Raw genomic sequence first — 18,193 nt, 5'->3', positions numbered from 1 at the left:
TGCTTTGTGCAACTAGGACCCCTTGATTTGTGCAAATTAGTACCAATGCTTGCCAATTTTCCATTTTAATTTTTCTCAATGTGCAAGTCTTTTTGTTGTGGATGTGGTTGTTTTCATGTGTTTCCCCTCATGTTCAACTAGGGACGCTTTTTTCAGAATAAGTTATCTCACTGAGCTTGTTGCCTTTACTTAACTTTTTTCTGCCTAGGTATTACTTGTCACAGTTGGCAAGTAATAACTAGGCAGAAAAAAGTTAGTTGGCTTATTTGATGTCCAGTTTGCACAAGGTTTACTGCCCAGTTGGCTGCATCATTGTAGTAGTTGGTTGTCCACATCTTCTAACTATGTTTTTTTGTTGTATTTCCTGACGCAGGGCAAAAATGGTTATAATAGGAGGAGATGCGGATGGCAATGAAGGAGATGTATTTTTTTCACTTTTTTTTCTTTTGTTTTTGAGTTGTTTTCAACTTATGCATGTATGATAATGTCTTTTTTTTCATGTTTTCTTTTGGTTGCTTAATCAGCGTTCTGGAAGTCAGCCGCTTCGCAAGAACTCGAAGCGTCCTGCTAATCGCCAGCCACGACCTGCGCAGAGTGTTGAGCAGGGAGAGGATGCTGAGGTAAGTGGCATGCTAATGACACAAGTCCATTTTTTTGGTTTTGTTTGGGTCATATAACATTTTTTTTGTTTTTCCCATGCTCATGTTTTTTATTTTTTTTCTTAGGATGTTGATCAGTTCCGTGTTGTAAAGCAGACTAGATGTGCAACACATGGCAAGGGAGCTGAGTCATCTTCTAGGGTAAGTAAAATCTCGAATATAAGTGTTTTTCTCGCCTTTTTTAGATAGTGATGAAATTATGCAGCAGTTCGGACCACTATTTTTGTTTTTAGTCTGTCAATAACAACCTTTTGTAGTTGACATCTCTAGTCATATTGATTTAAATACAGTTGACATTAGTTGGCATTAGTTGGCATCTTGTAGTTCACTAGTTGGCATCTTTTCATAGTTGACATCAGTGGTCATTTTTGTGTGCAGGCAGCAGTTGCTGGAGAAGCTGTCGCATCTTCCGCAGCAGATGCTGAGGTATGTGGGTTTTTTGTGTGTGTTTATGAGCTATTTGAATAGTTCTTTACAAACCTTTTTTAGTTACTCTTTTTCTTGTGTTGCAGTATCATTTCTTATTGTTGCACATACACTAGAACTTTTTGTAGCTGCTAGGTCTCGTTCTTTTTTTATTTTATTTTTGAAGGTTGCACACTAGCAGTCTTGCAGTTGTGCTCATGAGCTTTATTAGTTGCACAAATACATCATATTAGTTGGCATGATCCATTTTATGAATCAAATGATGATTGCTAGTTTTTTCCATTCTTGTTTTTTCTCTTGTGTTTAATGTTTGTGTAATGCTTTCATTTTCTAATCAACAGGGCAGCGGTAAAGGAGTTGAGGTGGCTCCAGGGGAAGATGTGGAGCGACCATCACAAGCAGGCAGGATAAGGGCATCGCCAGAACGCTTTGCAAATTTCTATGCCTCTCTAACCCCACTACAGAAATCAGAGCTAGTTTCGAGGTCGGTCAGGGGGGCTATTGAACTTATCAGACACACTTCCAATGGACCTCACTAAGTTCCTGGTGCTGTCCTACCAGCCACAGACCTCTGAAATGGTTTTCCCAGGAAGGGGAAGGATCCGTGTCGATGCTGACAGTGTTCAGAGGGTATTTGATCTCCCAAACAGGGGTCCAAAAGTCAGATATTTAGTTGACAAGGATGCCACTAGGAGATTCAGACAGGCTTTCAACATAACTGGAAATTCTCATCCCCAGATCACTACATGGCTCAAGATGATTCAGAATATGGCTGGAAGAACGGATGACACATTCTTTATGGCCTGGCTTGCGGTTGCCTTCAGCACTTTTCTAACCCCAACCACGGCCTTGAAGCTTAGCCCAAAGTGTTATGGACTTGTACTAGATCATCAAATGCTAAAGAATACAAACATCTGCCTCTTTGTAGCAGAACACATTAATGAAGCTTTTCGGAACATGGACCAGGAGAAGCAAACTGTCTGCTGCTGCTTGTATCACTTAATGGTTAGTGAAAACGACCACTTTTTCCATCTGTTCCTGTTCTTTCTGTGCAGTTATAGTTTGCTGAAATTCTCATAACAATAACTGAACTTGGCTTTTTCTTTTGTTTCAGTCTGGTGCAGATACTATACCTTGATGCGCTCGTACATGACATCCCAATAAGCAACTGCGCGATACGATCGAATGCATGGGATAGTACTCTAATTGCCAAGGTGATCAAGAAGGATACTATCTCTCCTGGTGTGTTCGGCAAATTACAAGTGAGTTCTTTTTTGTTTTTTTCCAACAGTGTCTTCCTTCTATGTTCTTTTGATGTCTGGTCACTCTTTTTGGAAATTGCATAGAAAACTGTCATCAGTTGGCACAACAATGGATGTAGTTGCACAGATTGTAGCTTTAAGTTTGGCAATCTGCACACATGTTCATTTTAAATTGGCACACCATCTTTTTTAAGTTGCACAGTTTTACTAATCTTGTTGCACAGATGTGTTGCGTCAGTTGGTAGAAACTTTTTTAGGTGCCATGTGTGTTGCACAGTTTGTGTGTCTTTGTTCAGTTGCATATATGTATAGTTAAATTTGTCTACCCCAGTATCTTGTTGTAGTTGCACAGGTTGTAATGTGTGGTTTCGTTCAACACACAAATATATTTTGATAATGTTTGTTATTTTCTGTTTCTCTTTTTTTTCACATCAGCTTAAAGAGGAGTATAGAGGCACGGAGCAGACACCACTGTTTGGTGGAATTTTGCAAGCTGAAGCATTCGTGGCATCCAAGTTACCAATAACCTACAATCCGCAGGTTAGTGTTTTGCATACAGAAACTTGTACCACCTACCAATTTTTTTCTATTGGCTGGGATGTATGTTCAGTTGGACATGTATAACTTTTGTAGTTGCGAGAATACAGAATTCAGTTGGCTGTGATGTATGTTCAGTTGCACATATAAGCTTCTGTAGTTGCACATGTTCTTTTGGACAGTCAAAGTGTTCATTTACAACCATTGTCATCAACTTTTGGCAGAATGCATGTTTTTTAGTTTGTGACACAGTGCATGTGTAGTTGGCTAGAATCATGTTTTTAGTTGGCCAGAAAGTGTGTATTAGTCGTTTTTGCTTATCACATCATGGTCAGTTACAGACATTTTTACTTTTTATTTTTTTTCTAACTGAATCAGTACCGAATCTTTTTGTGTTGATGTAGAAAAAGGCAAACATTGCGAAAGTGGTCAATGAGCTGTGCAAGGCTGTAACTGAACAGGTTGGCACCTTCATTGAAGCAGTTGCCAAGATCGATGATGAGGAACCAGATATTGATCCTTACGTACAGCAGCCATCAATGCAAACTGGAGCGTCACGCCGTGCTCCAAAAATAAAGAGATGGGGGTCAACTATACAGGAAGAAGAAGAGTTTGTTGAGGATGAGTCAGAAGAAGATGAGGAAATGGAAGCAGCGATAGATGCTGACGACGACGAGGAGACAGATGCGGATGAATCAGAGGAGGACAAGGATGAGGATGACAATGAAGAAGATGCAGAGGAGGAGGAGGACACAGAGGAAGAGGAGAAGGAGGAGGAGGAGGAGGAGGACAAACAAGAAGAGGACAAAGGAGAGGAGGAGGACAAGGAAGAAGATATTGAGGCAGAGGAGGAGGAAGAAGAAAGTGAGGCCAAAGAGGGGGACGGGGACAAAGGGGCAGCAGTTGATGGCAGTGAGAGGGGAGAAGACAAAGGCGCAGTAGCTGATGGCAGTGAGAGGGAAGAAGACGATGATGAAGAAGATGAGGATGGTTATGGTGATGATAAAGGGGGATCCAATGGATGCAGCGACAGCAGCGATGACGATGATGATGACAACGCCCCTGCTTCTGGTGGTACAGGTGGAAACACATCTAGGAGGACTAGCACTTCTGCCACCCCTGCCAGCAGCAGCAATTCATTGAGTAGCAGGAGCACACTACAGATGTTGATTGACAAAACTTGCTGGAAAGACAAGGATTTGCCGAAGTCAAAGAAAAATGACGAAGCAGAGTCTCAGGGCAGCATTGATATGTTCAAGCTCTGCAACTTGAAGCCAGCTTTGCCAACCACCTTTCCCGTGCCAGATTTCAGTGACAAAGATATGTGTGAGAAGATCAACTTTGCCATTGACAAGAGCCTGTTTGTATCAAGTGATGCTGAAAAGAATCAAATTGACATGGATGAAGCAGGAAAGGGTCTTGACTGGGTTCATTCAAAGGAAAAATACAAGGAATATTTAAAGCAGCTCCCAGACCTAAGCTCCAGCAAGAGCAAGGCAGCATCCATGGCAAACCCTCATGTGGTCCAGAAGCGTAAAGCAGTTTCAATGAAGAAGAATCTGCAGTTGCCTCAAACCAAGGAGAAGATGGTGAGTGCAGATGCTGAAGTAAATATGGTCAAGGAAGCTGTGCTTCAAACTGATATGCCAAATGTAGTGAGCAGAGAGCCAACCAATGTCACAGAAGTTCAACAGATCAAGGGGAAGACTCCCCTTTCAACAGTTCCACCAAAACCACCTAAGGAGAAGATTGTCAAGTTTGCCAGGGGCACAAAGGGGGAACATGCCACAAAAGGTTTGGGGTTCAGAGACAAGAGAGAACTGCGAGCCGCAACCATTGATGCAGGGGTGCCAAGTTCTGCTAGGTTCCTGCCAACTCAGACTGGAAAGATACCAACTACAGATACCAGTGTGCCAACTGATGTGTCAGTTAGCAGCATGTTCACAGTCAAAACCACCACAGCTGGTCAGGAAGGCACCACTGCAACTGCAAGCCTCAAGGTGCCTACTCATAGAGATGCTTCAATGCCAAACACAAAAGGAGGTGATCCAACTATCAAAGTGCCGTCCCCAAGAGCTGACTTTCAGCAACCATTAACACAAGAGGAGGTGTTCAACATTATAAGTAGGTGCAAGCCTCCAAGGCCGCCAACTACAACACTATTGCGAACCAAGTCAGTGAACGATGCATCCGTGTTTGTGCCGCAAGGAGATGCCCTGGTCCTTGAACCCTTATGAAGATCAAAGTCTTATCATGGTGACGGGTTCTATGATGCACCATCTTTTGACCTCGGCATAGATGGTGATGCTCCAGCACCTGCTCCAGCAACAGAAACAGCGGAAGCCGGTGTGATTTGCATTGATGAGTGTGAGTTGGACCCAGCAGCTGTGAATGAAGGATGTGATGCTGCTGATGCTGGCAAGGCAATAGCTCAAGAGCTAGATGTTGGTTCACCAGAGAATTGCCACACCCCAATATGCGCAGAACCAGAAGCTGGCACGAGCAGTTCTTCGGGACCACCTATTGCACGAAGACAGAGGAGGGTAATAAGGCCCACAACATCTCAAAGGTCTCCATTCATCGACTACAACAAGAAGAAGACTTTCAGCACCAATGAGGCAGTGAACAAGCTTTACGCTGCCCTCTTGTATTGGGTCAGGCATCACAAAGGAGCAGATGATGGAGCTACCAGGTAAACTAACTCCCCACAGCCTACATACATATCTTTTTCAGTTGCATAGGACCAGCCACTTAGTTGCACAGAAAGCATAGCATGTTGCACAGAACAGGGCTTTTAGTTGCACACTGTTATGTTTTCAATTTCATGCACATTTTTTTGCTGCTGTGACCCTTCGAGCTAACTTGTCTTTTATTTGCTTTCAAAAAATAATCAGCCCTAAGATAATCAGGTATGGTGCTTTCTACATTTCTTTAAAGGAGTTAGTTGATTCGATGAAGCCGGTTCAATGGTTGTCAAAAATTGTTATTGAGACTGGAATCTTACACATCATGGATAACTTACCAGAAGGGTTAAGAAGGTTGTTATGCCACTGAGGTTTTCTGTAAGTTTTTCCAAAACCTTCTTTTTACCCTCATCTTTGTTCTGTAGCACTTTTTTGTTGACCATTTGAGGGAGGCCTTTCACCTACTAAGGAGTTTTGAGCCATGTTTTATAATCTCTGCAGATAAAATTACAGCAAGGGATCCACAATGTGAATGAGATAAACAAGAAGTTTGATTACAAGAACCGTCTCGACAAGAAAGACTTGGTGAGTGTTGTGCCCACATGATCAATCTTTTTTTAGTTGGCACCCATAGCATGTCCAGTTGCACATGACACATATGTTAGTTGGCAGATACTTGTTGCAACCTGTTTTTAACTTGACCAAGTCTTTTACTGTTTTTCTTAGCTACAGCATGTATTTGTGTCTGAAATCGTTCACGCTTGCAGGTCATGCTGCCAGTGCTCGAGTGCGCTGATGTAACCGATAAGGACGGAGGGAGGCATTATTGGGTCTTTAGTGTCAACTTGAGGGACGGACGCTTCGAAGTTCTTGATTCAAACAGGACGCTGGACAACATTGAGCTGATGAACACCGCCTCTACCATCGTGGGGGTAGTACGCCAGCTATGGAGGAAGCATTACCCAAAGTTCAGCATCGAGCACTTCCAGATTATTGACATTGACATACTGAAGCAGCTCGGCAAGTAAGACAATAAGCATTCCATTCCTTCTCAATCATATACCATCATTTTGTAGTTTTTAAATTTTTCTACATGTGCAATCTTTAGTATTTTTAAGACACAGTACTAGTCTTCAATCTGTTTTATCATTTTTATGAGTTTCTAATGGATTATCTAGCCAGTTGCAGAGTGGCGCATAAGTAGTTGCACACTGGTACGTAAGCAGTTGCACAGTGGCAGATAATGAGTTGCAGTAGAACACAAGTAGTTGCACAGTAGGACATAAGCAGTTGCACAGTAAAACAGAAGTAGTTGCACAGTAGGACATAAGCAGTTGCACAGAGTGCATTACCTTTATTTGGTTTTAATTTTATGTGACAATTTTTTTTGCCCATTTTGCAGTAATGAGTGTGGGTTGTTCGCACTGCTTAACGCCACCGAGTGGAATGGTAGTCAACTGCCCAACTACGACCCCAAGGAAGTACTCAACATCAGGAAGAAGCTGGCATATGATTGGGTCACCAGCGTGCACAACACCGCCCCATGGAGGAAGTTGCTGAGATACGACAAAGAGTAGGTCAGTACTATTTTTTGTTTTTTTCTGCTCCATGGAGGAAGTTGCTGGTTTGTACAATTTTTTAAGCAGATTTTGTAGTTGCACACTACTAGTAATTGCGTTTGCAACTTAATATCATCACTTTTGTTGATACATTAGGAGCACTGGATATACAATTGTTCAACAACTAAATATTTAACCAGTTGCCAACAAAGGCACAAATAGCTACTTTGTTTTACACAGTGCATGAACTAATCCAAGGAGCATAAATTAGATAAAGAAGGAATCATAGATGCTGAATGTGTCCACTTGGTCCCAACATTGCTGAAAAAGCATCATTCTTTTCCTTTTTTGTTCCAAAGTTACAAATGAGGAAACAGAATCATAGGAGTCTGAGTGGACACACACCAGCAGTGTGCTCTGTAGATTGGCACTGGCTGCATTTGTTTTTCTTCTTTGGGTGTAGCTCCAGCGCCGATTTGTACCGTCGACTCTTTGCCCTACCCTTTGTAGTAGACCTTGGAGGATCCTTGGGCACAAAATCATCAGAAGCTTGTGCAAGGGATGCAGCCTCCAACAGGGCAGTAGGACCGTCACAATCACCTGTGTAATAATCATATAAAAAGTTCAGTATTTTTGTTATTGTGCAACCAACACTGATGTTCTGTGCAACCACACAGCACATTTTGTGCAACTAACTGGTTGTTGTGTGCAACTTAAGTTGAAAAAAACACCTGCAGTAGCACGGCCTGTCATGGTACTTGGATTGTAGTCACCTATGGGCAGAACATGAAAAACAAGTTAGATTTTTAGCTTGATCCTCAAACTAACACAGCGCACGCAACTAGGCAGCATGTTCTGTTCAACTGGTCACTATGATATGTGCAACTAAAGTCACTCACTCTAGTTTTTGTTTTGGAGTCGGTGAAGGTACTAACCTGAGTGATGAGCCCCCTGAGTCCTGCCTGTAGGTCCATTGGGAGTAGCACAAAGGGCACTGCTAGTTGGGCCTGGCGGGGGAGGAGGTCTTTGAGGGTTGGCATCACCTATAAGCAGAACAGGACAAACAAGTCAGTTGTGTTTATCTTTTGATGCTCGAACTAACACAGCGTGTGCAACTAGGTAGCCTGTTTGGTGCAACTGAGCACCATGATGTGTGCAACTGGAGTTACAGACCTAGTTTGATGGGGAGTTGGGGGCAGATAATTACCTGGACGATGAGCCCCCTGAGTGCTGCCTGTAGGGCCATTGGGAGGAGGGCGCGGGGGAGGAGGTGGCGGAGGATGCCGTGTACAGCCAGGAAGGGGAGGAGGTCCTTGAGGGTTGACATCACCTATATCCAGAACTGGAAAAATAAGTTAGGTGTGTTATCTTGATGCTTGAACTAACACAGCGTGCGCAACTAGGCAGTATGTTCTGTCCAAGTGGCTACCATGGTGTGTGCAACTGGGCACAATGATGTGTGCAACTGAAGTTACACACCTAGTTAGATCAGGAGTTGGGGCAGGTAATTACCTAGATGATCAGCCCCCTGATTGTTGCCTGGAGGTGGAGGAGGTCCTCGAGGGTTGCCATCATCTGATGGCCCCGTTGCAGCAGTCGGTTTTTTCTTTTTCTTGGACTTGTTCAGGTGGCCGATCTCGGTACGTGCTGCACGCATATGCTTGTATACAATAGCTTGTGCTGGATCAGAACCACTCGCAAACTTTGCTAGTTTCCGAAAATCGTATATCATGTTCCTCTCCCTTATATACTTCTTTGATTGAGGAGGCATTTCATCCGGTTGCTCATAACCAGTCCCTGGCGCACTAGGTACAGCAGTAGGTGTCCACCGTCTTAGTAGGTACCTTTCCGGTATGACATCAACTCCAACATGGGTGAACACCTTGAGGATGTGGCAACAAAGGATGCTGTCCTTTTCCATTTTACAGCACTCACACAAATAGGAACCCTCCTCCACCCTTGCCTGCACCAAGTAGTTTCGAGAACCATATTTGGCAACAAATTCCTGGTTCGGTCTGAGCTCAAATACATCAGCACCAACTTGGAATGCATTATAACGTCCAATCATCTCAAACTCTTCTCTGAACTTGCGGTAAAGGTCCCTAGTATAGGTTTTGTAAGCTTGCTTCTCTATTGGGAAGTTGGACCACAACTCAATCTCAAGGTGTTCTGTCCTGTAATCATTGCATCCTTCCTTGGCAAGGATGTGGTTTTGGATTTTTTCATATTGCTTGACAAAGTTCAGCATTGAGTTGTGTGGGTTCACATATCTTTTCAGGACGGCGTTGAACCCCTCACTACACTGTGTAGACTGGAGGAAGGGGAAGAACCTGTGTTTGAAGTAGCACGGCACCCAAGTTGACCTGTATTCGTACAACTTCTCAAACTGTGTGTGTGTCATAGCCTCATACTTCATCATTAACCTATCCCAATTCTACTCAAACTCGTCTATAGTGAAGCTGAAGTCAACACACTTGTTGAAATCATCAGAGAGTCCTGGATTCCGGCACAGCAGCCAACCAACCTTTTCCTGAGCCTTTTTCATGATGTGCCATCGACAACAGCGGTGCATGGTGGTTGGAAAGATGCTCTGTATTGACTGTCTCATTGCACCATCCTGATCGGTGATGAAGTTGTCAGGAGGTTTGCCATCCATAGCCTCTAGGAATGCTCCAAAGACCCAATCAAAGCTCGATGCCAACTCATGCCTCACAAACACGCAACCTAGCATGAAAGATTGGCCATGTCGGTTTATTCCTATGAAAGGCGCGAACGGCATATTGTACATGTTGGTCATGTAGGTGGTGTCAAACGATATGCAATCATGGTACGCCTCCGCATAAGCTTTTTGAGCTAAGCCATCCACCCAAAATATGTTGACAACTATGTCCTCTTCATCATATTTCACCTTATAGAAGAAGTCTGGATCGGTTTTTTGTATATCCTTGAAGTACGCAATTGTCTCAATCAGATCACCCTCCTTTGTGTCATCTCTACGGAAACTTGTACAAAGATTTGTTATTGCCTTTGGTCCAAACGGCACCATCATCTCAGATCCATAGAACTCTGCCATTACATGCATCATTCGTCCTGCATAATACAAAAACAAATAGTATATCCTTTTTTTAGTTGCACAAATGTGCACATCCAGCTGCACAGTAATAGGACTCGTGTTGGCACAGAAGACAATCGCAGGAAATGGACACCTAGCTTCACCTTTTTAAAAACACTTTGCAGTTTTTGCATACAGGACATTGTGTAGTTTTACAGTAAAGACAATCTAGTTGCACAAGAAGCACCAAAAGTGATATACAAAAAGCATGGGAAGTTGGACACCAGTTGCACAGTTAAGCCATTTCAGTTGCACAGTAGTACCATAACAGTTGCACACTGGACTGCCTAGAGGGAAACTTAATTCTTCAAGGGATATAGAAAAACACCACACCTGTAGTCAAGTTGTAGTTATACAAGATGCGTAGAAACTCCTTTTCATCAGGTGAGATGCCTTGGTGGGATCTCAAGTATTTGGACAATGAAGGTTTGTTCACGAGCGGATGATTGTGGTCACGAACAAAGTGCGTCACCTCCCATCGCCCATCTATGAGCTTCACCAACATTTTCGTCTTGCATTCAGTCTGCTTTATTGTCTCACGTTTGTGCTTCTTCTTCTTCTTACTAGTACCAACCTCCTCTTCAACAAATATTGGAGGTTCTTCTTCCATCTCCTCATCACTGTTAACAGATTTTGGATCTGGAATAGGGTCCAGGACAGGAGGAGCCTCAGTCCTCCATCATCAGCTTTGGGCTTCTTGAACTTGTTGCAGGAAAACTGTTGTTTTATCAATTCATTGGTGCGGGGTGTCCGTCTAGAGGTGTTCATCTTGATAGAGAAACCCATCCATAGTGCGTAGCTGTTGTAGTGATCCTTAGCAATTTGAAGGCTGTCAAACCTCATGCCAACATAGGGTTCCATAGGTTGAGAACCAGCCTCATCCTCTCCTTCTTCTACTTGCACAGCTCTGTCAACAGCCCCAGCTCCTAGCTCAGTCCTGGTTGGACTAGGAACATTTGCCTCGGTTCCTGTGTCATCAAGAGTATGGCTCTTTGACTGCAAAGACACCACTACAGGGGCACCACGAGCTGATGACTGGCCTGCCACATTGTCTTGGCCCATAGGGTTACCATCACGACTTGCCTGCGTGTAGTAAACAAATCGACCATTTTCTGTCCAATTTCCTTGTTGTATGCTGGGTTGCTGCTGATCCATATCATGAGGAAGCTCATTGAGATCTGGAGGCAACTCATTAAGATCAAGCATTTTTTTTCCTTGTTTTTGGATGCTGCCACACACTCCCTGCACATATAAAAAAGAAGAAATTGATGTCATATGTTGGTAACCACAGAAAAAGAGTGTTTCAAACAACCTAAAAACTTAGTAAATAGGCAGTTGCACACCATTTTGTGATAATCTTAGTTCCAAAAGCAACATGACCGTAGCATAATCTTTATTATAACAGTTATGAAATTTTTTGTTTGCACAGATTTGTTATGTTAGTTGCACAGTTTGCAGTAAATAACTGGCAAAAGCATGACTTCTTTTTGCTATAGAGTTTTTCTGACTTTTTCCCTTTTTGTTTTGTTGCAATGATCTATAGGTTTCCGTTTCGTAAGGAGCTCTTTTCAGATTTTTCTGCACATAATTGGATGCTACATTTGAGAAGGAAAATCCAGGTGAAAGAAGAAAGAAGAATTGGAGGACGGATTATAGTTATATGTTTTTCATCGACGTTTATGTTTCTAGTTCTGGTATATTTGAACATAATAATATGGTTTGCAATAGGTGTGGGACCAGAATATATGCGTGGGACAAGATTATATGTGTGAATATGTTAATATGGTTTGTGGCTTCATTAGCCATGGACAAAAGTTCTTGTGTTTTTCCTGCTATACCACAGATTTCTGGTTTTCGCTAGAATAGACGTCTCAATTGCCAGAATGCATCTTTCCACTTGGCCAGCATACATATTCAGTTGGACATTCAATGTTTTTAGTTGGCTAGAATAGATGTCTCAGCTGGCCAGGTTGCATTTATTTCAGTTTTTGGCCAACATGCATGTTCAGTTGGACAGTTAATGCATTCAGTTGGCTAGAATAGATGTCTCAGTTGGCCAGGATACATTTTTCTCAGTTTTTTTGGCCAACATGCATGTTTAGTTGGCCAGAAAACATGTTTTTTATTTGCACATATACTACAGTTTTTCCAAAGTGTTCACTCACAAATATGTATTGCCAAATATACATGTTTACTTGGCCAAGATACATGTTTAGTTGGTCAGGATTCATGTTTTTTAGTTGGCCAGAAAACACGTGGGGTACAATGCATGTTTTACTTTTGGCTAGAATGCATGCCGAGTTGCCAGAATATAGGTTCAGTTTGGCTGGGATGCATCTTTCAGTTGCACATTTATGAATTTTTTGTTGCACATATCTATTGGGCAGTGAATTTTTTGTTCATTTTGCAAACAAAAACTACAAGTTGGTAGAATGCATGTTTAGTTTTTGGCTACAATGCTTTGTTGAGTTTGCTTTAATCATGTTTTAATTCGCCAGAGAACTTGTTTTTAGTTGGCTTGTTTAACACATCTAGGTGGTAGAAACTTGTTTGGCATGCATCAAGTAGTTTCTGGCATGTTTAACACATCCAGCAGTAACATCAAGTAGGCTGGTGTGATGTGCCAGATTCACCTCTTTTTTGAAGCAGATTCTCCATGGATCCATGGAGAAGGGGGTTTACATATGCCTATGCAGTAGAAGAAAGGGGGAAGTGAAGAGGTGCAGAGGGGGCTTACCTGCTTTGATCTTACTGCCTGGTATGGCTCTGACCACCCTGCCCTTTAGATCTTGAAGCAGCTCCTTCTACTTTGGGGCTCCCATGGCGGCTGTGTAGGAGGAGTAAGAAGGGTTGGGGGGCAATTTCTGTTGGATCTGCTTCTGGCGTGGAGAAGAAGAAGAAGGCAGCGTGGGAGGGGCTGAGGCGTGGGGGCGAGCGGGGGCGTGGGTGCGAGCTGGGGATAGCTGGCTACCTGGGGCGTTTTCTGTTTGGAGGCCGCTCGATCGGTTTGTTTGGTGGCCGGTTGATCGGTCGGTTTGATGGGCCTTCCTTTTCTGTTTCGTGGGGACAGGGAGTTTCTTTTTTCAGCCGGCCACTCGGTTGCACTAGTGGGCAGCCGGCTGCCCACTAGACACGTCCATAAAATTTACAATATGTATGTAAACACGTGTTGAAAAAAACCAAACAAACTTGAAGAAAAAATGAAAAAGAAATCTCAGGAAAAACGAAAGTAATCCGATGCAAAGAGTGAAATCAAAGAAAAAACACAATGAAAAAAACACGCACAGAGGTAGCTATAGTACTGGTTCAGCCCAGTATCATCGCGCAAGAGGCTAGCCGGAGCTACGTCTAACAGTATGTGAAGGGAGCAACTAACCAATGGGTACCTCTTGCGAGAGCCCCGGAAGGGTCACTTTTGGTGTGGCGTGCTCTCTGTCGCTGCTATGTGTTGCATGCTGGGCGCTCCCTTGATATTTTTCTATGCGTGTTTTTAGTTTTATATGGGATTATTTTCTTCTGATTTTGCATGGTTCTAACTATATTTTTTTATAAAAATAATATCTTTGCGCAAAAAGATACATTTTTTTGCTTCCTTGTACAACCGTGCCTCTCAGAAAATAAAAAATGTGGTTCTTTGCTTCGGTGAGAGGCACATATTTACTTCCGCACGACAACTGTGCTTCTTGGAAAGGGAAAAACATGCTTTTGTACTTCGCGAGAAGTGTACATTTGTTTCTCCTGGAGGCACGGATTAGCTTCCCGCGAAGTCACAGATTTACTTCCGCTAGAGACATAGTTATGACTCTTAGAAAGAGAGAAAAAGTGGCGGGAATACCGCGCTTTCAGCTTGTTTATTTTTCTTCCAGTTTTTTCTATATTTTCGTGAAAAAAGTTCATTGCGATGTCTTTTTGAAGATCTCGACGCGAGAAATTCGACAATGAAAATGGTTTGGGATTTGGATGCGCGGTTTAAGAGAAATCATTTCGAATAAACAAATCTACAAAAAAGGGCAAATTTGACAATTTTAACCTTGGGACGAAATCAATTCACGGAATGAACTGCCCGTAAAACTATTTCACAGCACTGACCCTTTTGTGTAGCGCCCGCCACGCAGGCGCCACACCCTACGGTGCAACGCCTAGCTCTAGGGCGTTGCACGCCTGTCCACCGTGGCAGCCCTTGGGCCCGCACCCAGTAGTGCAGTGCCTCAAGGCTAGGCGCCACACATGTAATGTGCAGCGCCCGGCCCGTAGGCGCTGCACTGTGACTTAGATGCCATCCGCCCCCTCCCCCTCCCCCTCCCCCCACCCCACCCATTCGTTCCAGCAGTTACAGAACAGGCGCGCCGGAGGCTTCCTCCTCTCCCCCTCTCAATCCCCTCTCCCAAATCCTTCAGATCCGACGATTTGGTCCGTGCATTTCTTCGCCAATCCATCCTAGAAGGTACTCTCCTCCGATCCCCTTCTTTCTATCCATAAAAAATATGATATTTTGAAGATTTGGGGAATCCTTGTTTGATTAGATTAGATTTGAATCTTGCATGTATTAGAACTTTGCATGTATTACAACCCTTGTTTGTTTGATTTGTGGAACCCTAGTTTAGTTTATGTAAAAGTTATTTGTATGAAGTAGGCATAATTTATGGAAAAGTTATTTGTATGAAGTAGGCCTAGTTATTTGTGAAATCCTAGTTTATTAGTTTTGTTTGATTTGATATGGTTGGATACATAGATTGGTACGGTTGCATCTAGTTGGCGTACTTTAGTTTATTTGTATTCAAAAGATAATCGTGTTGACAAGAAAGCTTTCTTTCAAAATTGTTAGGATGGTTTGGCTTCTCGATGATCACTGGGGCAAACAACACCGGTCGTACGCTATGGCAGTGGAGCAGCGGGTAATAATGAAAGTGGCCTTTTTTATGAATTTCGTATTTATTTCAAACACAAATGCCCCATATGTAATGTTCTGAATTGTTTGTTTGTAGGAGCTTGCACCTTTGAAGCTTCGTTCTCACGGGGTCACCCTTGGGTGGATGCTCTATGATGAGCGATACACACCGTATGTAAGGGAGACAGGACTTCTCCCTTTCATTCATATGGTCAGACGGTCGACGCCACCCAACAATGCTCTAGCACTCACCGCGCTTATTGATCATTGGCGGCCGGAGACACATAGTTTCCATCTACGGACCGGGGAGATGACAGTGATGCTCCAGGATATTGCTATGATCACCGGTCTTCCTATCGATGGGAATCCTCTATGTATGAGCACCGATTCCGATGGGTGGCGCGCGCAGATGCATGCCCTTATCGGTATGGTTCCTCCGGAGCCTCCGGAACCAGCAGCAGAAAACAAGAAGAAGGAAAGAGTCGCAGCCGGTGCTACTTTCACGTGGATTACTAAGCACTTTGGTACTTGCCCACCGGAAGCTGATGAGGACACGGTCAAGACATATGCTTGTGTCTACATGTGGTATGTGATATCCAGGACTATGTTTGCTGATGGCACAGGCAAGAATGCTCCATGGATGTGGCTGAAGGCGTTGACCGTCTTCGATAGCAAATGGAGTTGGGGTTCGGCGACACTGGCTTACTTGTATAGACAGGTATGAAGTTGTTTATTCTTCACTTCATTGCTACATTATGAATGCGATCTTGCTCTTAATTGAACCATGTTCTCTTTTATGTGCAGTTGGACGAAGCCTGTTGTAGGTCATCTGGAGGTATTGGTGGTTGTTTGCTCGCACTTTCCATATGGAGCTGGGAGCGTTTGCCGGTTGGACGTCCGAAGAAGGTGAAGTACGATGATTGGGACGACAAAGGCGACCTACTACGGCTATCCACTTGGGCTTACAAGTGGGATGTGATAAATGAGACGACAAATGATCCCTCGGTCATGTACAAGTTGTACCAGAGCGAGCTTGACGCGATCACGCCTGGGCAGGTGAATTGACATGGCATAAGTGATTATGATGCTTCTATTGCAAGTCGATATCAATTTTGCATTCTATCCCATTTTGCAGGTGATATGGGAGCCATATGGAACAGGAGATAGTTTTGGTAACCCTTTAGAGTTCAGGCTGAATCCGATGTGCACTAGGGATAGGGATCTCTGGCGTATGCGGTGCCCACTCATATGCAACTGGGCGGTTGAGCTTCACCTCCCACATCAAGTGCGCCGTTAGTTTGGTTTGTTCCAGGCACATCTGCCGGAGTGGGAGGACACGGACAAGTTGCTACACGCGTAAGATATAATTAACCTTGAGTACTTAGCAGCTTCTCGGCGGTTTCAATGCTACTAATATTATGTTTCTAACTTGGAGGTTGGATAGGAAAAGGCAGCGGAAGATTAAGGATTGGGCCAAGCATCACAAAAAGTATGTCGTACAGTTTGCGCTTAGTGTGGAGCAAGCTAGGGCTGGAAAAGGGGTCCAGCTTCGTGAGCACTGCCCTGTAGTGTTCAACAACTATCTCACATGGTTTCTTGCAAGTACCCGTGTGGAGGTATGCAAGCCGGCGTATGCTGAGGAGATTTTGGAAGAACCCACTGTTTTTGATGAGGTAGCCCAACACCAGTACAACGCATTAGTCAGGAAAGGCAACTCAGTGATCCCTTCAGCTCCAATGATGAATTTTGTGGTATTTGTCCTCTTTGCTTTTCATTCACACTATTCACATCTTCGCTTGCCTAACACGTAATTACCATTTCTGTCCATAGCATGCCCAGATCAAGAAAGCAGCTGATGAGACCGAGACTATTCTTGAAACAACCCCGGCTGGCAAAAGCGATGGAGAAGGTGCACTTCAAGCATTCATCAAGGTTCACATCTCCTTCAAACTAGCACTTAACATGTGTTGCTACGTTCGATGTCTCATTCACTTGTACATGTTGCAGCGCCAGGGCCAAAAGTTAAGGCGGCTATCAAACCTTTTTGGTTGTCGTGACCCCGAGTATGTATCACCAGAACGGTCTAGGTCGGCGACACCATCAGATCCCGCTTCGGGCCAGAGCCATGGTGATCATTTGGAGGATGAGGATGTGGATGTGGTCACCCAAGAGGTATGACATGAGCATATATATCCAATTGTTGATGTATTGCTAACTATATCCTCACACACGGTCTTTCCATATCTTTTGTTGATGCATAGGTTGCTGATGATGATATGACCTTGGGGACATACCAGGTTAGGTATGCATACATACTAAAGCCTAGGAAGGGAATCAACAAGTACACACCTGAAGACTTCACCGAAAGAGGCAAAAGGACGGTCGGCACCTCGCGGATGGCGGCTTTGGATGACTATTTGGATGACGATGTCGATGACGTGGAGGAACCGGAGCCGGAGCGGGAGCGTGTTCCTCTTCCTAGGAAGTTGAAGAAGTTAGCCAGCAAGAGGGGGGGGGGAGCAGCCAAAAAGCGCTCAAGGAACTAGCTCTTCTTAGGAACCAGCCATAGTCCTTTATTTGTAATGTCGGTGAACTTGGAGTTGTTATGTCGGTGAACTTGGAGTTGTGGTAGCTCTATGTTAAACTTGATCCTCTTTGTATGTCTTAGTTATGTTGAACTTGGAGTTGACGTCTTAGCAATGTTGAACTTGATCCTCTATGTTGCACTTGTTGTCTTAATAATGTTCAAACTGTGACTATTCTTGTTGTCTTAGCAAAGTTTCTGACTGCTTATTCTAGGAAATGTTGCAATGTACCTGATAATGACCAAGTTTACAAGCTACAGCCGCTGCAGCGCACAGAGGCGTCATACTGTACAGTGCAACGCCTAGCTACTGGGCGTTGCATTGTACAGTGTGGCACCTCGGTGCTAGGCGCTGCAGCGGCTGTAGCTTGCAAACAGAATGTTTGCTCTCTGTTTAGCTCAGTCCAAGGGTGCAACGCCTCAACGCTAGGCGTCACACTGTATAGTGCAGCGCCAAGCGCTGAGGCGTTGCACATTTGGAC

Source organism: Triticum aestivum, chromosome 1A, assembly GCF_018294505.1.
Source record: "Triticum aestivum cultivar Chinese Spring chromosome 1A, IWGSC CS RefSeq v2.1, whole genome shotgun sequence".
Taxonomy (NCBI): Eukaryota; Viridiplantae; Streptophyta; class Magnoliopsida; order Poales; family Poaceae; genus Triticum; species Triticum aestivum.
Note: the sequence above shows the minus strand (reverse complement) of the source record.